This window comes from Gastrolobium bilobum, unplaced genomic scaffold (genome assembly GCF_033153095.1).
Source record: "Gastrolobium bilobum isolate Gb01-03AN ecotype WA unplaced genomic scaffold, APGP_CSIRO_Gbil_v1 utg65947, whole genome shotgun sequence".
NCBI classification, from domain to species: Eukaryota; Viridiplantae; Streptophyta; class Magnoliopsida; order Fabales; family Fabaceae; genus Gastrolobium; species Gastrolobium bilobum.
In genome coordinates this window covers 1-5,926 of record NW_026899502.1, presented here as the reverse complement: position 1 = coordinate 5,926, position 5,926 = coordinate 1, and positions in this window count along the sequence as shown.

The following is a 5,926-nucleotide window of genomic DNA, read 5'->3' as shown; positions in this document are numbered from 1 at the left end:
AAAGGATACTTATTCTTAACAGTAACCTTGTTCAACTGCCGGTAGTCTATACATAATCTCATAGACCCATCCTTCTTCTTAACAAAGATCGTCGGGGCCCCACGCTAGGTAGTCTGATAAAATTCTTACTGGACAAGTCTTTAATTTGCTTCTTCAATTCAGATAATTCCAGAGGTGACATCCGGTATAGGGCAAGAGAGATAGGCCCCACGCTAGGTAACAAGTCAATTGCAAATTCAATTTCCCTCTCTGGAGGAAAGTGCAGAATTTCATCCGGAAAGACATCCTCAAACTCGGAGACAATCGGAATAACAGAAATTGGCTCCTTGTTGACGCCAACCAGACCTCCCAATAAAACAAACCCGGAATCTCCTTCCTTCAAGGCCTTTACAACCCGAAGTACAGACAAATAAGGAGACTTCATCTCTTCATCATGAGATGAGACAGAAATGGTTTTACTGCAGCAGTCAATCTTCACACAGTACTTAGACAACCAATCCATCCCCAAGATTAAATTCACCGAGGCAAGATGTAAGACGATAAAATCGGCAGAATATTCCCTGCCATCATACTTGAATTTCACATTTTCACAAATATAGTTTTCATTAAAAACTCTTCCCACAGCCGTAACAATACGCAAAGGAGTTTTCATTTTTATCACATGCATACCAAATGCTTCGGCTACATAATCAGCAATAAAAGAATGTGTGGCACCAGAATCAAACAAAACACTAAGCATTTTGTAACACCCTTAACGAGGCCATCAAAGGTGTAACATTTCTTGACATTCAATGCGCGGAATCCATGTACTTAAGCGTGGTTAACTTAAAATTTACTAATGGGAATTAATTTCGTTCGTTCCCCTAACTTATCTATTCCTCTAGTCATGAGTTTCTCTTTTTCTTTGTCTATGGTCTACTTACAAATTAATCTCTACTTGGTTACCCTACTTATACTTATGCGCTATTTTAGGAGCTCACTTACATGATCATAATTTTAGTGTTGACTACTACCTAGTGGGTAGTTACTTAAGTGTCTTATGCGGATAATGGCTTATGTTACTTAATCTTTCCTACTAAATTCATAAGTCCATAAAAACATAAACATTCCAAAAGATAGTACTTCAAAGGCATATAAGAGGTTCAAAATAATCTAAGTGGCATAGTCTATTACAGTCATCCCAAATTAGAACTTAGGTACACCCTTAGGAAGGTGCCTATTCAAGCCACATGGGCCCAGCTAGAGCAGATATAATATAGTCTGCCTCCAAGAGTCTTCCTTCGGCCAGTAAGTTCTCAAATATCTCCGTTATTTTGGAGTCATTATCAACTGCACGTGGTTGCGCAGGTTCCTCTTCAACTCGTACCAGCCTCCTTCCATGTCTTACCCATTTAGTCATTTTTTTCCTGAAAGTGGGTTTCCCCAAAGAGGGGTGAGATTGGGGGTCTCAGTAAGGACTCACAGTTGGAGCAACCTCCAAACCATGATGCTTACTCCTGCAATAGTCACATAATAACATGTACAATAATAGAATGGCAAAACATTGGAAACATAGTTTGGAAAATAATCATGCTTTCATATCATCATACCAATCCTGCCATGGCAATTACTCTCCATGGTCTTATGGACGAATACCCAGGGTCCTCGTCAGGTTGCCTCTGTGGTATTAGTGCACAGGCCATCTTACAAAACTTGCATGAATAAACATTAGTTCCAAACAACCAAACATATCATGTAATGCATCATATAACATATTGCAGTCAAACCTCACTTTAACATAAAGGGGTGGCAACCATAGGGTAGCCGCTTCAACAACCATAAATCACTTACACAATAGTCTTGTCTTATCACTTCCCAAGAGTTCAAGGTGGTTCTGGTCCTTTCTTGTCCCTTTGGTTCGGCCTAATAACATAACCATCCTTAGTACATAGTTCTAAAATTAAAGATCTAAACTTAATATTCCTCTTGACATAGGTTCAGCCCTTTTTGATGAAATGCCTTAGGAGATGATTTTCACTAGTTGTTCTCATGCATAGGTCCTATCCATTACGGCCATACATCATGATACTTAAGAAAACATTCACAAATTTCTTTTCTAAGCTTGTTGGGGTTCGACCATTTAGGGGTGTATACCTAGAGGACATTTTTGATAACATGTTCATGGCTTAAATGCTCATATAAAATGGTTGATCTTTAAATCAGACTTTCGACTATACTTCCCTATACATCACATTCGGCCATTTTAGGTTTAGGTTGTTTAGCCAATGTTTTGAAGATTTGGAGAGTGCATGCATATTATTTAAGTTCGGCCATGTAGAGATGGTATAAAATAGGAGATGATTTCTAGGATGATAGATGCATGCATGGCTTTATTAGTCCAAGATCTAGTCATGTAGAGTGGTTAGGGTTCATTCTACTAGCTTGAAGAGATGAGGTCTTACCTTAATGATGATGATACAACTTTATCTAATGCTTCACACGTGATCTTCAAGGAGCCTTGAGTTGAGAGTTGCTTCCAACAACCTCTTGGTCTCTTGCTACACAAAGAGAGTGGAAACTTAGGGATCCTTAGTCTACACCAAACGAAATGAGGTGAAGCATTTACCTTACCTATGTGGGTGAAGACAAGAGGGTTTGGAGAGCTTAGAATAATTTTGAGATGATCCTAGGTCCTTGAACTTGCTATGGCCGAGGCTTAGGAGTAGAGAAGGATGAAGTGTTTGAGTATTTTACTTGCTTGGTTTGTTTGGGAAAGGGATGGCCGAAGCCAAGGTGTGAGGGAGAAGGATTCTTTGTCTTGATGCTTAGTGCTTCACGGCCTTAGGGGGAGGAGGAAGCTCTTTGCTTGTTCTTTTATTCAAGCCTAGTCATCATTTCCTTGGGGTATTAGGTTTAGGGGTGCTTGAGTGTTACTTGAGAGTGTGGAGGAAGTTATTCACATGCATTGGTGGTGAGTGAGTGATGCTTGAGTGTGAGACATCTTTCCTTGTCTTTGTTGATGGAATGGCCGAACATGTAAAGGGAGGAGAGATGGTTGTTCTTTGTGACCTTTGCATGTATTACACTTGGCATTTGTTTGGTCTTGGTGAGAGGTTTGAGTGAGAGAAAAGCAATCCTTGCTTGCCTTAGTTGATGGCCGTGACATAGGGGGAAAGAGGGAAGATATTTTCCTAATTCTTTATTCAAGTCTATTCATGATGAAAGCTCATAATTCAAGGAGGGTTGAGTGTGAATTTGAACTAGGGTTTCCTTGCTTCCTTTGTTGTTTGGCCAAGGTTGAGAGGAAGTGAAGGGTTTGGTCATGTGACTCCTTGGTGACTTGTGCGCCTAGGGAGATGGAGAAAAGGTGGCTTCACCTTTTTAATCATGAATTGGGGAAGACTTGTGCGCCTAGGGAAGAGGGAAAGTGAGCCTACTTTTATGAAGGGAATCTTGGTTTATGTTCCCTTGATGTGTTACATTGGGAGATGGAAAGACTTGTGTCATGCATGGCTTGAGTGTGTAAGAAGAAAGCTTTCCTTTTCTTGTCATGTGTGCGCCCTCCAAGGTAGCTTAAGGGAAAGTAATGTTGCTTTTGGTTAAAGTAAGTCACATGCATTGGTTAGGTTTGGAGTATTTCTTACACAAACTCCTTCATCACTTTTCCTTCCTTATTTAGCGCCTAGGGGAATGTGAACACAACTTCCTTTCCTTCTCTCCTTGTCATGGCCGAAGTTATCATGTGGGGAGGTGTAATTTCATACAAATTCTTCCTATCATGTGTTGCCACCTCATCTAGGGCTTATCTTTGAATTGGATTGGGCATAGTGGTGTTTTCGGCCCAATAGTGTTGATGGAGAGGTTTGATCATTAGTAAATGGGCTTAGGCTTTGTTTGAGTGGTGTGGGCTTGGGTCTTTATGTACTTACTAATTGGGCTATTCCTTATTCAATTCATAAAATGGTCTTGCATTGCTTTGGGCTTATATCCTTTCTCACTTGATCTTAACTTATTTAGATTCTTAAGTGGGTTGGGCTATGACATTGTTTGGGCTTTAAACCACATTGGGTTAAGTTACTACTTATCTTATTTAAAATGGGTTCTAACTTATGACTAATGTTGCTTATTCAAGGCTACTCGTTCACTGAATATGGACTTGATCCCTTTTCATTTCATTTCATTAGGCTAATTTCGAGTACAAGATTTTTGGGTTATTACATCCACCCTACCTAATAAAATTTTCGTCCCGAAAATTACAAACATTCTAAGTCGGGGTACTTCTGCCGGATCTCGTCTTCTCGCTCCCAGGTTGCTTCTTCGGTAGTCCTTCCTTGCCATTGTACCTTTACCATTGGTATCACCTTGCTGCGAAGGCGCTTCTCTTCTCTGTCTAGAATTTTGTAGGGTACTACCGGAATCTTCAAGTTGGGTCTTACTTCCACAGCATCCGGTAACACCACATGTGAGGGATCTGCCAAATATTTCTTTAATTGGCTTACATGGAATACATCGTGAAGATTTGCCAGATTGGGTGGTAATGCTAACTGATAGGCTACTGGTCCTACCCTTTTCAGAATCTGATAGGGACCGATATAGCGTGGGCTTAACTTCTTTACACCGAGAGCTCTACCAACACCAGTAACAGGGGAGAGCTTGATGAACACATGATCCCCTACTTCAAATTATAGGGGTCGGTGCTTCAAGTCATAATAACTTTTCTGCCGATCTTGGGCTTTCCGCAACCTGTCGCGGATCATCTTAATCTGCTCTGTCGTTTCTTTCACCATGTCCGGCCCGAACATTTCTCTGTCGCCCACTTCTTCCCAGCATACAGGTGTACGACACCTCTTTCCATAAAGTGCTTCATACGGGGCCATACCGATACTGGCATGATAACTGTTATTGTAAGAGAATTCTGCCAATGGCAGATACTGATCCCAACAACCTTCCTTCTCTAAAGCGCAGGCTCTTAACATGTCTTCAAGTGTTTGTATTGTTCTTTCTGTCTGCCCATCTGTTTGGGGGTGATATGCCGTGCTCAATCGCAGTTGGGTCCCAAACGCCTGCTGTAATGAATACCAGAACCGGGACGTAAACATAGGATCCCGATCACTGATTATGCTCTCAGGGACGCCATGTAATCTTACAATCTCTTTTACATAAATCTGAGCCAATTTCTCTGTCGTGTAAGTTCCTTTTACCGGTATAAAGTGAGCTGATTTGGTCAATCTGTCGACCACTACCCAGATGGCATCATAGCCTGCTTGAGTTCTGGGTAGGCTGGTTACGAAGTCCATAGATACACTCTGCCATTTCCACTCGGGGATGTTCAAGGGCTGTAGGGTGCCTGCCGGCCGCTGATGCTCAATCTTTACTTTCTGACACACCATGCACTTGCTTACGTATCTTCCCACATCTCTCTTCATTCCTTTCCACCAGAAATTCTTTTTCAAGTCTGCGTACATCTTGGTGGCTCCTGGGTGTATTGAGTATTGGCTCTTATGTGCTAGCTCCATGACTTCCTCTCTCAAGAGCTTCGTAGGGACAACTATTCTCCCTTGGAAGGTAATTATACCTTGCTGGTTCAGGCTCACACCAGATTGATTCCTTAGCCTCTTTAAACAGTCGACGGCTTGCTGAGCCTGTTTGATCTTTTCTAGTAGTTCGTCGGTGATCTGCACCGCCCAATACTCGGCCTCGCATTCGCTATTCATCACTGCTAGGCCTAAGTTTCGGAAGTCCTCTATCAGTTGATGCTCGGCTATCATCATGCTTGTGACCATTCTGGTTTTTCTGCTCAAGGCATCTGCAACTACGTTCGCCTTGCCGAGATGGTATTGCAATTCAAAGTTGTAGTCCTTTATGAACTCCATCCAACGACGCTGTCTCATGTTCAGTTCTTTTTGATCGAACAAGTACTTGAGGCTCTTGTGATCGCTATAAACTG